The following is an 18113-nucleotide window of genomic DNA, read 5'->3' on the forward strand; positions in this document are numbered from 1 at the left end:
CTATATTGCTGCTGGCCGATACAGGTGTATAGATGGGAAACATACCAGCGAGGATTCAAACCGGCAACCTCTGGCTTACTAGTCAAGTCATTTCCCACTGCACCATTAGGTGGCTATCTGAAAAATCCGTTAACCAATTTTTAAAGTTAGTGACTGAAGAGTTAAATAACAGCAGCAGCAACAACAACATAAACAACAACAAAAACACCAACCTGAACCAGAATCATTAAGCACAAATGCTAAAAGATTGCATAATACAGTCATCCCTCGCCAGCCGCAGTTTTACCAACCACAGTTTTGAATATATGCAAATGGGAAATTGTGACAGGTCTTGCCAACCGTGACCCAAGTATCCACAGTTGGTGAGGGTTTTTTTAAGTGATGGGGGTTTCCCCCCCCCAGTGATTGGTGGGTGGGTTCAGAGGTTCAATCTGCTCATTCCTCTTGGTGACCCTTGCTGACCTTGCTGTCCCTTGCCTGTTTAAAATGCCTTTGAGTGATTTTGAGGAGTTCCAAAAATTTCCAGAGTTCCGATGTGTTCATTTTTCTTGGTGACTCATGGCAATATTATGGGATTTTTGGTGAATTTTACCCATTTTAAAATATTTTCCCCTTTACTTTTAGATCTTTTTGTAGCCATGGTTCCCCTAATGACTTTAATGCCTCGCCAACTGCAAATTTGCCAACAGCAAGGTTTTGCTGGATCGGAACCCTCGCAGTTAGCGAGGGATGACTGTACTGCTAGTTTGTCCTTTCAAGTGTACAGATAAAAGAGAGGTAACAAAGGTTTAACTTTCCCTTGAGGAAACTACAGAATCTGAGACTGACTCATACAAAACAAAGCTGCAGTTCTTGTCTAGGGGGGAAATGTAAGTCTTGGACTACAGTATATTTGGTCAAAGGTATAGTAGTAGCATTTTGCATTAGAAAATGTTGACCTTTAAAGTGTGGTAGAATGAAAACAAGGAACTTTAGAGCCAGGGCTACATCTTGGACTTGCTGTCAATCCATGCTATGACCATACTTTGCAGGGGGCGGGGAAGGGTGTTTTATATAAGTAAAAACATTTAGATAAGATTTGCTCTTTTTGATTTACAAAATATTCATAATAATGATATGGAATTGTTTAATCCAGACCTACAAATAAGTGTATAAGAGTTTGATTGAAAGTTTGGACTATTAAACAACACAAAGAGCCACTAGACTTGAAATAAAAAAAATTGTTTGAGTCAGGAAAAGTGTTCAAACCTGGAATGTGGGGTCTCTTTCAAGAATGTGAGATAGGAGGCCAGAAATAACAAATGTCAGAACCTGTCAGGAGATAGATAACATAGGTATGCAACTCGTCTATTAGCCAAATCCCTGACTCAAGTAAAAATAGACATCCCTGGCTCCAGATACTGATAGGGAGTAAGGTTATCAGAAAGGCCAAGTAGTAACTCATCTTCCCAGGTTCTAAATAGCACCTCTGGAATGTGTATGCTTAATTACCAATGACATGTATTAATTGCTTTACTGATATGCTTGTTTGCTGAAACCTATATAAACTGGTCATCTGCGCAGCTTCAATGCGCAGTATCAGTCAGACTCTCTGGCTTGTACTTCATCTTTCGTGATCATGAAATAAAAAGCTTATTTTGAACACACATCCTTGCTGCATTTGACTTCATTCGGTCAGGCAACAAGTATAATTGTGGAAATTCTGTCTAATCCTCTTTGGTTCTGGCAAGACGCCCCATTCTCTATCCATGTGATAGAAGGATGAACGCAAGTGGCTGAATCAAACAGGAGGACAAGGTTCCAGAGGACTTTCCCCCGCAACAATAATACTTAGTGATCGTGCATTGTGGGGTATACAAAATACTTCACATATCGATAAGCACAAATATGATGTTTATCACAGCATGTAAGATTCTTCAGGGATTGTTGTATTCTATCCAGTAATCTTTTGCAGTTTGCTGGAACATTTCTCCCAGTGGGGATCCTGTAGAAAGTATAGGGGAGTCAGAAAGGAAAAGAGAAGAAAAGGAGAAAGATAAAATGGAGTTGTTGCTGAATAAACCTTTAGTTAAATCTACATTAGTTTTCCTTGTGTGTATGAGGGAAGCAGCTACAAAACAAACATCTAGGAGAAACTAGGGAAACTATGTGGGTTTTTTAGACACTGAGTAGAAACAAGTCTCTAGAGCAAGGCCTACCAGACATTTTAATGGCTGTCTGATCAGGCCAAGCTTGTGTAGAGAGAGCTTGAGTCCTGAAAAAAAGCTAATTTGGAGCTTCCCAGATTGTAGCATGTTAGAACTATGGAGTGGATTCCTAAACAATATACCTTATAACCCCTTTATAATGGTCTAATAAGACCAGGACTATTTCCCCATATTGCAAAGGGTTGAGCCTTAGTGGCTTGCCTAGTTAACATCTTCATGAGATTTGACTCAGTGTTGTCCCAAAGATGGGGTGCAAGAGTCAATGAACACACCAAGGGTGGAAATCTTTCAAAGTTTATTCTGCACAGAATAAAGGTGCTGAGGATCGCTCCCAAAGCAAGCACACACACAAAACTTAGCATAAGGCTTATATAGGAAAACTTACATAGTTTCAGTCACACCAACCCTCCGTTAGCTCCTCCTCCCATCTCTGCTAGTCAGCATACACCATCCCTCTGGGCTTCGAGTAACTTTTGTGTATTCCGTTATCTCCCGTAGTTACAGAACAAAGAGCCATTCTTTCTTCTTTTTTATGGGAAACAGAAGTTTCATACACTGGTTAATCTTGTTGCAAGCAAGCAGCTAAGCTTAGTGACCTGACATGGGGGGGGGGGGGGGAGGATAGCAGCTATACCCTGGCCCATCATCAGGCAGGGTCAGGCTGGCAGCATTCTCTTACCCAGGCTGTTCTTACAATTGCAAATATTCTGGTTAAAAATCAGCCCAACAGAGCTGATTCTGAGAATGAAGAATTTCAGGGAAATCCTGGTCAAAATCAGTCACATGAACTGGCCCATGATGGATAGATAACGAAGATTGTGCCTCTTCTCATGATCCATTAGAAGGGTTCTGGGGTGGTCTGCAGAGAGAGTGGGTTACACTTACCCTCCCTGCAGACAACCAGTGCTGCCTCCTTGGGCAGGCAGATTGCCGCCCAGACGAGCACTGGCTCCTGCTGGTAGCTCTGGGGTCGGGGTGCTGGAACACGCTGCCCCACCCCCCCGGAGCTCCAATACGGCATTGTGCAAGGGCATTTTTGCAAGTGCATGGTGCATTATTGGGATCCCCCCTCTCCCCGAGTCTGCTAGCTGCGGCTGCTTGAGCTCTTGATTTCCTAACCCTGTTTTGAGGGAGGGTTCTGTGTTGCTGATGGGGTCGGGCCTGATCCTTGCAGTTCACATGCATATGCAAAACTGAGCTGGGCTTCCTTAGCCCGGTTTTGCACACTCGTGCGAATAGCCTCACTTAATCCAAGGTTTCTATCCTGGTTAAATGCTGGTTACCTTGGTTGCCAGATTGGCTTTTTAAAAGCCAAATTTTGGGTTACGGCCCATTTGACCCACAATTATACCCCCAGGATGCCTCTGAGTACCAGTTGTAGGGGAGTAACAGCAGGAGAGAGGGCATGCCCTCAACTCCTGCCTGTGGCTTCCAGCGGCATCTGGTGGGCCACTGTGTGAAACAGGATGCTGGACTAGATGGGCCTTGGGCCTGATCCAGCAGGGCTGTTCTTATGTTCTTATCTATCTATCTATCTATCTATCTATCTATCTATCTATCTATCTATCTCACAGATCATGGTTTATGAGATCATGAGAATTACAAAAAGCCATTTTCTATATCAAGGACAATGGAGCATAAATTTAATTGACCTGCCTATGTCTGTGGTTATTTGTGGCCTGATATATTGTGACATGAGAACTTTGTCTTGCACTTCCCTTGTATTTTAGTCACACAGTGGCTGGAACTGCAATTACATGTGACACGAAGATGCATCCGCTTATTCTGTGCTCCAACATGATCACACTGTACATTTCCATGCTCCCCCTCCATACTCTTCCTCCATATCCTTCGATACTATTGCTGGGTAATGCACAATTTCATGACTTTCCACACAGCATATATTTATGGCCCGTGTAAAGTGGTCCCCCCCCCCCCCGTCTGTACTCACATTTATATGTATATCAACTTTGTAAACTCTCCATAGTGAGCTGTGCCCTTGACTCCAAAAGCATCTGCCAAGTATATCTGTTAGCCTGTAAGGTGCCTTTGAAATTTTCGTTGTATTTGTTCCAATGAACTGAAATAGCCACTCTACTGGAATTTGTTCCTTTTTCATGCACAGATTCCCACAGATCTAGCACTTGCATTAAGGCATGGAAGCATTTAATCTCCTATATAAATCCTCTCTGATAGCTCTCTACAGTATGGTTTTATAACATAATGTTATTATACAAATAAGACAGTTGATTGCACTATACAGCAATGTTCAGACAATACAGTTGGCATTTTAAAAAATGTTTATGTTTTCAAAAGGTTGCCTTTGACTCCTGACAAGTGATCTCGCTGCAGTCAAACTGTAATTTCTATCACCTTTAGGAAGTTGGTACAAGAAAAAAATAAATCAGTACCCTTGGACACTCCCATGTTATTGTGCTGTGCTATTTATGGTGCAATCATGTCCTAGAGCAGGATGTCTCAAACTGCAACACAGTGAGCCTTCCTAGGTTAACAGGACAAAGGTCCTAGCTTTTCCAAGTGTGACTAAGAAGAAAAGCAGTTCTAAAGGAAATGGGGAAACCCAAGCCATGTAACCATGGTAACTGAGCATCAAGTGATGACTTCCATGTGTGAATGAGCTACTAGTTCAAATACCAAACATAACTTTCAGATTGCTCAAACACAAATGCTTTCCAAAGGAGTCAGCTGATACCTTTGCCTCCAGCCATCAAAACAAAGTGATGAGAAATCATAGGATGTGTGAACAGACTTGAGAATTGGCCTTAGATGGCTGGCAAAGTGGTCCTAAGGATACAAAATGCTTGCACACACACCCCCGCCCAAGGGACAAAAAAGAATTTGGCTTGTGGTTCTGACAAATGTGAGCAATGGCACACATTCTTCCAGGGGCAGTCCATGGCATGTTTCTGCCTAAGCCAAAGGACAGTATGACACTCTCACATCTGTGTCTGGATTCAGCATTCTTGGACCATACTGCTTAGTAGTGAGCACCCTCACTATGCTGCCAAAATTTCTTGCTCTGTTACTCAGCCTCTTAGCTACTATGCTACACCAACTCTCAGCTGGGCAGTCTGCTTTAGCCCTATTCATATGTTACGTTCAACAATTGAGTGTTATGTTCAACAAGTGTACAGGTACAGATCTGTACACTGGTACAGTTATTCACATTATGTTGAACACAGGTACTCTTCCTATCTGTAGCCATGCATTTGAGGGGATGGTATCCAGTTCACTTTTAAAATGAATGCACGTATAGCTGCCTAATATTGCAGCTGGGAAATGACTTGAATAGCAAGCCAAAGTTTGCCAGTTCGAATCCCTGCTAGCATGTTTCTCAGACTATGGGAAGGAAACACCTATATAGGGCAGAACAGATATAGGAAGATGCTGAACGCCATCATCTCATACTGCACGGGAGATGGCAATGGTAAACCCCTCCTGTATTCTACCAAAGACAACCACAGGCCTCTGTGGTTGCCAGTAATTGACAGCAACTCGATGGCACACTTTACCTTTACAGTCATTCACCTAAAAACATGTACAAGTGTACAGACATCTGTATACCTGAACAACGTAATGCCTGGCTAGGGCTCTTTTATCTAAGTAACTGGGATGGATCAAAGAGAAGTTTTGACAATGTTTAGTGTCTTGACAATCTTTAGTGTTTTCCCACAAAAACCCACCTCACACTCTGGGAACCAGTGCCCCAGAACAAATGCACCCTCATTGTTGAAACAATTTCAGTCATTTTTCATATTTTTTTTGTGTGATTTCTACTGGGTGTTCAAGGGCAACATAAAGCATATAGTGCATGCATAAGCATTAATTGTGTTCAATAAGCAGCATGCCTAATCATATTTTTAGTTTCTAGATCACTCTAGAAAAGTACCTATGACAAAGAACACACTCAGATTGAGTTATCTGTAAAGTCATATTCAGATATCGGGCCAGTTGAAACTACACCAGCCCCAGGACATGTGAGAAAAGAGAGCCTCTCAATGTCCTCCCAGTATTTGTAGCATTTCTGTATTTTTGTTGTTTTGTTTTCTGGTCTTGGGATGTAATACACTTGTGTGTATGTATGTATTTATTGTAGGGGACATGTGGATTAATGGTCCCCACACACAGTCACAGAATGCACTGAGTGGATGTCAGGACATCTGTGGAGAATCTCCTGGTGGATGTGCTCTTGGACTGCCCCTTCTTTCTTCACGTGTGCTGGGGCTGAGAGTTTGAACAGGCCCCTTATGTTGTACAAGTGTACAGATGTCTGTACATATATGCAAGTGCTTGTGTGAATTACTATACCTGCATGCATGCTAAAAGTGAACTTGCATGGTGCAGATTGGAAGTGTAGTGCTGTGTACCCATGTTCAACATAACATATGAATAACTTCATAAAAAACTATACCTGTGTACAATGTACACAGATTGTACAAGTGTTAAACATAAAGTGTTAATGGGAATCCGTTGACACTACAGATGCCGGGGATATTGGTGCAGGCTCATTAATGGCTGTCTTTGAGCTGCTGCTAACCACAAATATTTTCCTCATTGCTATGTATGTATGTATGTATGTATGTATATATGATTATTATTTATTTGATTTGTATACCACCCATCCAGAATGGCTCAGGGTGGTTTACAATTAAAACACACCACTAAAACAGTAAAGAACTAAAACAAATTAAAAAACAATATAACAATTAACAATTTAAAAACATTTCAAAACAACAATTAAACAGCTACAGTGATTAAAACCCCCGAAATGTATGTATGCATACATACATGTATGAGTTTTTATACAGAATGTATCTCAAGATGGTTTACAAAAGTTAAAATACAATGAAATTCCATTAAGGTTGCATTAAAACCTTTAAATCAATATTAAAAAGCAAAAACACACAAAAAAATAATTAAAAAGATAGAAGCAAGAAAGCTGAGAAACCTGGCAGCCTCTAAGAGGTAAACGCCTGAGTAAATAAAAAGGTCTTTAGTTGTTTTTTAAAAGCAGCTACATATGCCAGAGTGCCAACATTAACTGTGTGAGCATTCCAGAGCCTGAGGGCAACAACCGAGAAGGCCCTGTCCTATGTGAACAACAGTTTAGTCTCTCTGAATGTCAGCACATGGACGTATCGCTTATGTTCAATTGCTAGTTTAACCTTAAATGTCCCTGCAGGTAGAATTATGCCCAGTATTATTCATTTATTTTACATTTTAATTTATTTTTACATTTATGTCCCCCTTTTTCTCCGAGGAGCTCAGTACATGGTTATGTTTATCCTCACAACAACTCTGTGAAGTAGGTTAGGCTGAGAGATACATGACCGGCCCAGAGTCACCCAGTGAGTTTCATAGTTGAATCGGGATTTGAACTCAGGTATTCCTGGTCCTAGTCCAACACTCTAACCACTATGACATTGTAAAATATTTGCTTTTTAAAATTTTTATTGGTTTTCACAATATCTTAACAATCCTGTTACATCTAATTAAGTAAATATTGACTTCCTGCTCATCAATCTGCACGATTCATTAACTATACAAGTCAACCACTGCTATAGTAATTCAAAACATGTATCATACACATTGCAAACTCGATTTTACTCTACCCAACCTGCTATTATTACTAAATTTCAAACCCTGCTGAAAGGTCCATATTAGAAAAATAGTTCTTTAAGTATAGTAAGAATGGTTTACAATCTTCTTTAAAAGATTCCAAGTTTTCATCCCTTATCAGTACTGTAAGTTTTGCCATATCAGCATATTCCAAATTTTTTATCAACCAATCTTCTTTTGAGGGCATTTCATTGTCCTTCATTTCTGCGCATATACTATTCTGGCCGCCGTGGTTGCATACATAAAAAATGTTACGTTTCTTCTGGAAAACTCTCCTTGCGTTATTCCCAGCAGGAAGGATTCTGGCCTCTTAGGAAATGTCATTTAAAAAATTTTCTTCAGCTCATTATATATCATATCCCAAAAGGCCTTTGCCTTCCTACAAGACCACCACATATGAAAAAAAGTTCATTCACAATGTCCGCATTTCCAACATTTGTTTGGAACATTTTTATACATTAATGCTAATTTTTTGGGTGTCAAATACCACCTGTATATCATCGTATAATAATTTTCTTTTAAAGTTCAACATGCAGTGAACTTTAAATCCATTTTCCATAATTTTCCCCAAGCTGCCATATCTATATTATGACCCACATCTTGAGCCCATTTTATCATAGTCATTTTAACCATCTCTTGTCTCATCCAAAAGCAACAGCTTATACATCTTAGAAACTAATTTTTCATCGTTTTCACACAGCTCCTTCTAAAATCTCGACATTTGATCCTCAGATCCAACTTTAAGATCCTTCTTATAGATTTCATTTAACTGATGGTACTGAAACCAGTTACTAACCAAATTTTGTACTTTGATTAGGTTTTTAAATTGACAGCCCTTTTCTTGGAAACATAACAAATCCCTATAGGTACCCCATTCAGATTGCATATTTGTCTCTTTACGTGCTAAAGCTTCAATCGAGGATAACCATAATGGAGTTTTAGATTCCAACCATTTTTTTTATTTTACCCACACTCTCATTAGACTCCTTACATAATGATTAAGAAAAGCTTTATGCACTTTACTTTTATCGTACCACAGATATGAATGCCATCCAAACCTTCTATTGAATCCTTCCAGATCAAGTATTCTGGGATTTCTTAATGTTATCCATTCTTTTAACCACGTCAAACAAACGGCAGGGTAAGATCACCTCTTTCTTTAGCATCTGTTAAATTTTTAAATTAATTCTTGGTCTTTTCCCTTACCAAACAAATTTGGTTATGTCCTTTTGCCATTGCTTAAAACAAGTTAACATGTTAATTATAGGAATAGTCTGAAAAAGATACAACATTTTAGGTAAAGCATTCATCTTCACAACTGAAATTCTTCCCATTAAAGATAAGTTCATTCAAGTCCATCTTTGCAAGTCGGTTTTTACTGTATTCCATATTTTGATATAATTATTTGAAAACAACTAAGAGTTTTTGTTTGTCAACCAGACGTCCAAGTATTTAATTTTCTTCTCCACTTTCAGTTCACTTATTTCAAAAAATCTATCATTAGATTTCTGGTCCATATTTTTTGTCAACACCTTCATTTTAGTCTTATTTATAGAAAACCCGGCCAGTTGGCCAAATTGTTGTATTTTTTCCAAAAGTCTTCTGATCTTCTCTAATGGATTTTCTAGAAAAAACACCACATGATCTGCAAAGGCTCTGTTTATACTCCTGTTTCCCAACTTTCGGGCCTTGTATTTGATCATCTTCTCTAATATTTCTACAAAGCACTTCCAGTACTAATATAAAAAGTAATGGGGAAAGTGGACAGTCTTGTCTAGTTCCTTTTTGTATTTTACAATTATCTGATAGTTCCCCATTTATAATAATTTTAGCGTATTGCTCTGAATATATTGTCTTAATAGCCTAATAAAATTATTACCAACTCCCATTACATCCAGTAGCCTCCACATAAACTACCAGGAGACATTATCAAATGCTTTCTCTGCATCCAGAAAGATATAGCTATCTGTTTATAATTTTTTTCCCCGTAATACTCCAGTACATTCAGAACTGTTCTCACATTATCTCTTAATTGCTGTTTTGGAAAAAAGCCTGCTTGATCTTCATGAATAAAAAGTCTTAATACAACCTTCATTCTCCTTGCCAAAATGGCAGCAAAAAGTTTATAATCATTATCTAAGAGTGAGATTGGCCTGTAGATCTTGACTTGCGTTAAATCTTGATCCGATTTTGGAATTACTGCAATATTGGCATACTTCCAAGACTCCGGCATAATTCCTCTTTGCAAAATATCATTCATCATCCATTGCAAAGGCTGTAATATTTGATCTTTAAAAGATTTGTAGTATAAAGCTGGTAACCCATCGGGCCCTGGCGCCTTATTAGCTTTGCTTTGATTGATTACTTCTGTTATTTCCATTATTGATATCAGTGGATTCATAATTTCTATATGATACTTAGAAAGTTTTGGAATATTTTGTGTCTTGAGAAATTTGTCAATTTTTATATCTTCTACTTTATTTCCTTTATATAATTCAGAATAATATCTAAAACATTCCCTTTTTATTTCCCTTTCATCATAGGAAGGCCCATTTTTGGTTGATATCTTGGATATGTACTTATTCTTTTCCCCACTTCTAATTTTCCAAGGCAGCAACTCGCCTGGTTTGTTTGCAAATTCAAATGACTTTTGCTTTGCATATTTTAAATTCCGTTCAACTTCATTTAATAGTAATATAGAGAGCTGCTGCTGAAGCACTTTAATGACTTGAGTAATCTTCTTCTTGTCCTTAGGCCATAGAAGTTCTCTTTCTTTTTTAGAAATCTCCATCAATAATCCCTATTTTTTCAGTCCCCTTTGTTTTGTAAAATATGCATTTTGTTGTATTAAAAAACCTCTCATAACCGCTTTTCCTGCATCCCAAACTACCTTATTGTCCATTCCTTGGTTTAAATTCAGTTCAAAATAGTCCTTTAACTTCCTTTTGGCTTTCTCCACAACTTCCGCTTTTTTCAGCAATTATTCATTCAGTCTCCAGTGAAAGGAAACTGTTCCCTTCTTCTTCCATGTAAATCAAATTGCATTATGATCTGAAAAGGTTTTGGGCAAGATATCCATTCTTTTCATACATGGCACAATAGATTTGGATGTCCAGACCATATCTATCCTTGAATGAGATTTGTATCTTTCAGAGAAATAAGTATACTCCTTTTCATTTGAGTTTTTGATTCTCCACAAGTCGTAAAGATCCATATGTTCTACTAAATCAAAAAAAGCTTTAGGTAGCCTACCTTGCAGATTCCTTTCAGACGTATCAGATTTTCTATCCAAGGATGTAGAGACAACCCCATTAAAATCTCCCAGTAAAACTAAATTAGCATTCAATAACTCAGCCATCTTCTGTTCTGAATATTTATAAAATTCTACTTTTTTTCATTGGGTGCATAAATCCAATTATCACCATTTTGATTCCGGAAACTAAGATTTCCCAAGCTAGCACCCTACCTTCTTCATCTTTAAAAATCAACTTGGGTTCAAACTGTTGTTTCACATAAAGCACTACTCCTCTTTCCCCCCCCCTCCTTGTCAGAGGAAATGAATTCTTGTCCCAAGGCCTTATTAACCAATTATTTTCTGCCTTGTTTTCTAATATGTGTTTCTTGTAAGCATACAATGTCCAAGCTTTGTATTTTAAGAAAATGAAAAACGTTTACCCTTTTGGGACACTGTAAAATATTTGAATGGATTGTTAAAACTATTTATATATTTACTTACTACTGTTTAACAAAACAGTCACGACGTGGTTTACACAGAATAAGGATTAAGAACCTCAGAGGGGTTCACAGTCTTAGAAGGAAGCAAGATATTCAAAATGCTTTCCAAAGAGATTCAGCAACAAAACATTCCACATAAAACTAAGTATCTGTACTGTCATTTAAAAAAAAAAAAAACACATGCAGAAAACTGCAAACAAACAAATCTGTTTTTAGTTAAAATAAAGTTTGTTGGAAAATGTTCAATTGGCTCTTAAATACACACAACATGTTATTTCTATCATCCAGTGATTCATCCCCACTTACGTTTTCCCAGCTTTGCTACAGTAGAAAAGAGAATGCTCTCATACACATATACTGGTGTCCGGCAGGGGCCCCTGTTGGCCTTACCGATGTTCATTCAGCAGCCAAGGCCAGAAAGGCCCCAGGTGGGCGGGCGGGCGGAGTGGCCAGCCAAGATGCTGCGAGATCAAGGAGCTACACTAGAGGTGCCGGGGAAAGGGTGGGGGTGAGTGAGGGAGGAGGCAGCAGCAGACAGAGGTACAGCTGAGGGGGATATGGGTGAGAGCAGCCTGATATGGCAAGACGGAGGTCCAATTAGCGGGAGCGTGGGATAAATCAGTTGTCAGGAGGGATTTTAGGCGGGATCAGCCAGTGATGAGGGGCAGTTTGAGGGTGAGTGGTGGAGGCCTCTGGAGAGAGACTGCCACAGAGACCCCAAGGAGCCTGGAGGAGGAGGGCTCGAGTGGAACAAACCCCCTCCCCTCAAAAACTCTGAGGCCCTGCCTGGGGGAGGCGAGAGGGAGAGGTAAAATGTCATAGAGAGACCTGTGGCATGACAATTGTACTTTAGAAAGTTACAGAGTGCAATACATGCGTCTTTCTGCAGAAACTGACTATTCCCAATTGGCCTTAATTTTAAAGCTATATGGGTGTTCTTCAGGTGGAAGAACACCTATAGAGTATATAAGTATAGAATTTTTAAAAATTAAATAAAATTAGCAGCTGAAGGCTGTAGCGCTAAGCATACATACTAGGAAGCAACAACTGTTGTCTATGTAAACATAATTAGGATTGGGCTGCAAATGTGTATAAACTATTATTAATGCTTTTCATGTCAGCCACCATTATACTGAGCATGAAAGCAACCAGCCCTGTTTCTTGTGCATTATATTAAGTCTCAAATGATTATGTAGTCTAAATAGTAACAGGAAATGAGAGTGAACAAGCTAACATCATTACTGTAATTGCAGAAAATCTTAGGTAAGGTACACTGATTGTTCCCTGCTCAGCACATCAGTCAAAATTTTAAAAGGCATTTTTTGCAATAAGCTGCTATACCCTGTTGTCCCATTGGGAAATATTTTAGAATCAACCTAGTCCCAACAACAAGGCAACAATGTGAGCAATCTTGAAGGGGGATAAACATTTGTTGATCTATCATGAACAAATCATTTTAAACCCCTGCATGAGCTTATTTGATGGGCAATTCAAGCAAAAAGAAACCCCACAATTGTTTTCCTTGACCTTTTAACCCACTCCTCTGTCTAAATGGAGGACAAAGGTCAAGAATCAGCTTCTAGTTTATCATAACCTCCCTCTGTCCCTTGCTCCCTCCCTACGCTCTACAACAATGTCACACTTTCAATATATGGGGATAGCAAGGGAAAATTTTAACTGTCCTAAGTGGATACAAACAGATGTTTGTGTAGTGTGAAGGGGCAGATGAATGAAGGAAGAGGAAGTGGGGAGAAGGTATCAAAGTTAGCATTTAATTTATTATTCTGCATGAAGCAGAAGACAAAACAGAATATAATGATGTTAAAGTGAAATAAAAGAAAATAATGTCTGAAGAGACAGTGACCAAATGTATTTTTATTTTATTTTCCAGTTGCATTTTTCCAAAAGCATATTTATTTTATTTTCTGTCCCCTGCTCCACTCATCTTGGGCTTTATTATTTAAGGAATACAAAGGGGAAGGGGAATAGTAGCATCCGCATGAACAATATTGCAATTTTACTAAAAGGGACTGAAGTAAACAACAGAGACATATAATAATTTATTATTTTTAATGAAAAAGGAAAACTATATAAAAATGAGGCGTTGGGGGGCGCCAGATAAAAATTGGCCAAGGGTGCCACAACCCCTTGAGCCGGCATGGAGAGAACTGCTGCTCACAAAAATGCTAACTCAGAATAGGCAATATGATTAATATGGGGCTGCTCCTGAAAAGGGCAGGCTTGTGTTGAGCTCCCCACCTAACAATGATAGTTATTAGTTCTGTGCACAACTGGAAAAATTGGATCTGGATCAGGTCCGATCTGATCCGAAACCCACAAATGTTGGTTCAGGTCTTTTGGGACTCTTAGAATGGAAAGTTTGGTAAAATTGAGCTGGTAAAATGAGTGAAAAATCCCCATAGAAGTCTATGGGGTGTGTGTGTGTGTGGATAGATAGATAGACAGAGAGAGAGAGTGTTAGCCGGCAGCTCTTAAAGCTGGCACACAAGTAGGTAAGTATGGTTGGACTCTGTATTTTTAAGTGAATTTGACCATTCTTTGATTTTAAAGTAATTTTTAAAAGTAACACGGAAATTGTACTCACAGAGAATGTGGAAGAAAAGTTATGTCACATCTGAGAATTGCAGGGGAAGTGATGTAACACCAAAGCTGCTTTCACTCTTAAATAGTAAGTAAAATTACTTTATAAATACATTTTAAAAAATTGTTTTAATGCATGGGTAGGCTGGCGGGCAGGTGGACAGGCAGGCAGGCAGGCAGAGATGTGCCAGATGGTGGCGTTTTGCCCTCTCAGCTGCAGTTGGTGTGTGGGGGGGAGCAGATTCCTACCACCATTTGGAGCTTCAGAATGCTCCGATTTCCCCCAAATGGGGTTGGAATAACTGAACAGGGCTGTGCAAGGTTGTGTTTGGACTCTCTCCAGCCCCTTTTGATTTGTATAAAATCAGACCATGTCTGATTTTACCATTCCAAATTGCACAGGCTTAATAATTATACCTCTCCTGATGTCATCAAAATGTGTGTTTCCCTAGGCCCATTCACACATTATGTTCAACACTCGTACGAGTATACAGTGTACACAGATACAGATCTGTATACAGGTACAGTCATTCACATGTTATGCTGAATGCAGTACAGAAATACACTTCCTATCTGTACCATGCATTTGAAGGCCTGTATCCTATTTTTAAAATGAATACAAAGACAGTTGTCCACACAAACACAGGTACGAGTGTACAGATATTGACATACTAATGCAGCATGTCTAAATTGGGCTCCTGCCACATACCAACAAGGAAGTGTGATGATATAAGATTGTGTGATGATATAAGATTGTTCATAAGGTTTACTACATGTTACAGAAGAGGAGAACTCAACACGGAGCTGCTGCTTTTTAGTAGGAGCCCCTTGTTTAATGAAAAAAGTAGCTCACCTCTGAAGGATGCATAATGAATGTAGAGTACAGGTTCAGGCATCCAGCCTATAAGTGAACCTTTGCATTTTCTGTAATTCATCATATATATATATATATATATATATGTAAAATCTAAGTTACAACAATTAAACTACTTTCACAGAAAGTATTGTTGAACCAGATTCCAACCTGCCTGTCACATTCTGTACCAGTTGTAGTTTCAAAACTATGTACAAAGGCATCCCTACGTAGAGCACACTGCAGTAGTCAAGCCTGGAGATTACCAGCACATGTACTACTGTTTTAAGGTCACTTACCTCCAGAAATGGACATAGCTGACGTATCAGCTGACGGTGATAAAAAACACTCTTGGCCACTGCCTCAGCCTGAGAAACCAGAGAGAGCTTGGGATCCAGGAGCACTCCCAAGTTCTTTCGGGGGAGTGTAACCCACTGAGAACAGGCAGATCTAAACCATCTCTCAGGTCCTGTCCCCTCACAGTCAGTACCTCCATCTTATTTTGATTCAATTGCAGTTTGTTATCCCTCATCCAGCCCATTACTGCCTCTAGGCAGGCATTTAGGGAAGTTATGCCATTTCTTGATGAAGTTGATAGGTGTCATGCCCTCGCTCACCTACAGTAAAGAGGAGTGGGAGGCAGGCAACACTGCAGCAGGTGGAGAGGCACCTGATGGAGAGCGGTCTGATGTCAGGCCCCAAGAGGGAGTTGAGATGGGCCAGAGCGAAGGTTCAGTACAAGAAGGTCTGTCAGGATCAGAGGACCCTGGGGGTGAAAAGTCAGACCCTGAGCCGGGGGGCGAACGACCCTTAACTCCCCAAGAACATAGGCAGCAGAAGTGGTGACAGCAAGTGCAGGGACTTCGGAGAAGCAAGCACCTTTTCGGGAGGCAGCAAGAAAGACACTGAATCTCTAGCAGCTGGCTGGGGGAGGAGAGCAATTAAGGCCAAGGACTATAAATCCAATGGTGTGGGCAGCAAATAACCACGGGAAACAACGTGTTGGCTGGGCTTGCACTGTATCAGAGTGCTTGCAACCTTGGATTCCTGGCTTCTTGTTCGGACTTCTGAGACCTGTCCTTCCCCTGCTGTCAGCCTGAAACCTGAGCTGCTGGCCAGTGCCATAAATCTGGGGCCAGGTGTCATCCGGCAGGGTGTGGCCTCAAGCTCCAAAGAGCCTGAGCAAGCTCTTCGGGGTCATTTCAGGCAGAGCTTCCTGCCTGAAAGCATCTATTCTTCCTTTCTTGTCCTGTCTGGAGGGAGAGAAACGGGAATAGATGCTTTCAGGCAGCAAACGCTGCTTGAAATAAACAGCAAGTGCTTATAGCATGCATTTGCAACTTATAGCATTCATCAGACTCCATGATAAGAGGGCCAGAAGGCTGTTTATAATAATAAACAAGAGATCCTTGATTACTGCTATGCAACAGGCAAATGATAATTCCATTAGTTCCTTCAGGGTCTACGGAAATGGGACTTAGCTTTGTATGCAAAAGATGTTCCGTACACAAATACCGCAAACCACAATTTCCAGCAGAGGAACACTTTCAGTTGCCAAAATTAAATGCTTAAATACCACAGAGTGCAAAGTCCTTTTGCATTGGAAACTGTCATTGTCATTGTGTTTTAATCAGGGTTGAGAAAAATGGATTTTTTAAAAATTGAAAATCGCATTATTTAAAATTTAAATCTGATTTTTAAGAAATTGAATTGATGTTTTTGATTTAAATTTTATTTCATTTTTTAAAAATTCATTAGGTCAAAGATATCATGCATAATAATCATAACCTCATTATATTATATGAACATGTTAAGAGCAGTATATGAGATAATAGTCCTGATCAATCCTATTCTGCAGGTGGTGTACATGTAGCACACATACAAAGTCAAGCACTTCCCTGCCACCCGCAAAGTGAAGTGACAAAGATGGTCAACAAATTAATTTAGGATTTGGGATGATGGAGTAGACTTGAGTGAGAAGAAGTTATAAATTATTATAAATGCAAGAGATGGGGGTGGGGAATAGAAAGGGAAAAGAAAAGTGAACAAATTAGTCATGTAATCCTGAGGAAATGATTTTGGAGTGTATCCTCCACTGTAGAAGGGAAACACCTAACATGGCAGCAGCCTGTGAAAGAGACCCCATCTGGGAACCTTTTAATGATGTTTTTGTGGGCAAGACAGGCATGTGCGTGAAATGCGAACAGTGCAACTAAGAAATGCAAGGCCCAGTTGCCCAAATGAAACAGCATTATGAGAAGTGTGTACCTATTACAGTGTGTACCTATTTTCTAAAAAGAAACCCACATCTATCTCTGAATATGCATTAAGGTTATAATAGATTATTAATTTGTTAATTAAAAGGTTAATGAGCTTGACTTGTATTTTTGAGCTGATATGATGGTAAAGTTATCTGAAAGATGGGTGTCAGATGTTTGGACAGGGGTGCAATTTCAGTGCTTGCCCTAGGTGCTATTTTCCCTAGATACGTCTCTGGATCTAAGCACTCTTCACACAAACATCTGCAAAGGTTAGGATGTGGAAGAGGAGTGGGACTGGACCACTGGCTCTGCTCTTCATGTCCCACATATTAACTAGCAGCGTAAAATGGGCCCTACGCATAAGATCCTTTTCACAGTGCACTGAGGGTGCACTGAGGCTGGGACAGTCACAGCAGTAGTGGTCCCATTCATTGTTCCAGGGCATGGAAGTGGTTGTGTGAAGACTTTTAGCCCTTTTTGTATGTAAACCCTCAAAAGTGCATTCAAGGTTACAGCGTCAAAGGTGGGTCAGAAATCCCACCCTGTTATGTCATTCACTTCCTCTACGTAGCCTCCCATGGTTACCGTGGTGTGGCTTAACTGTGACGGGCCGGCACTTCTGTCATTGGTAACTTGGGGCGATCCAGGCTGCTGCTCATGGAAGTGCCAGCCGTCACAACTGCAGTGATTACAGCGTTTCCTTTTTCATACAAGCACTGCTGTGACCATGCAAGGCTAGATAGAGGGGGTGAGTGACAGTACTGAGGCTGGACTTCTGACTCACATTAGTGCTGTAACCACGAATGGCACTTTTGG

General features: G+C 39.9%; 1 long non-coding RNA gene across 2 annotated transcripts in view; it reads left to right on the forward strand.

The window, feature by feature from the left end:
• The window catches only part of LOC128351825 (uncharacterized), a 110696-nt gene that overhangs the window by 29165 nt on the left and 63418 nt on the right, over positions 1-18113 (forward strand). For both annotated transcript variants that reach the window (XR_008320062.1, XR_008320063.1), the window contains exon 2: positions 14190-14271. This is a non-coding gene — a long non-coding RNA (uncharacterized LOC128351825). The remainder of the gene's footprint in view (positions 1-14189; positions 14272-18113) is intronic.

The sequence above is a fragment of the Hemicordylus capensis genome, chromosome 3 (genome assembly GCF_027244095.1).
Source record: "Hemicordylus capensis ecotype Gifberg chromosome 3, rHemCap1.1.pri, whole genome shotgun sequence".
NCBI classification, from domain to species: Eukaryota; Metazoa; Chordata; class Lepidosauria; order Squamata; family Cordylidae; genus Hemicordylus; species Hemicordylus capensis.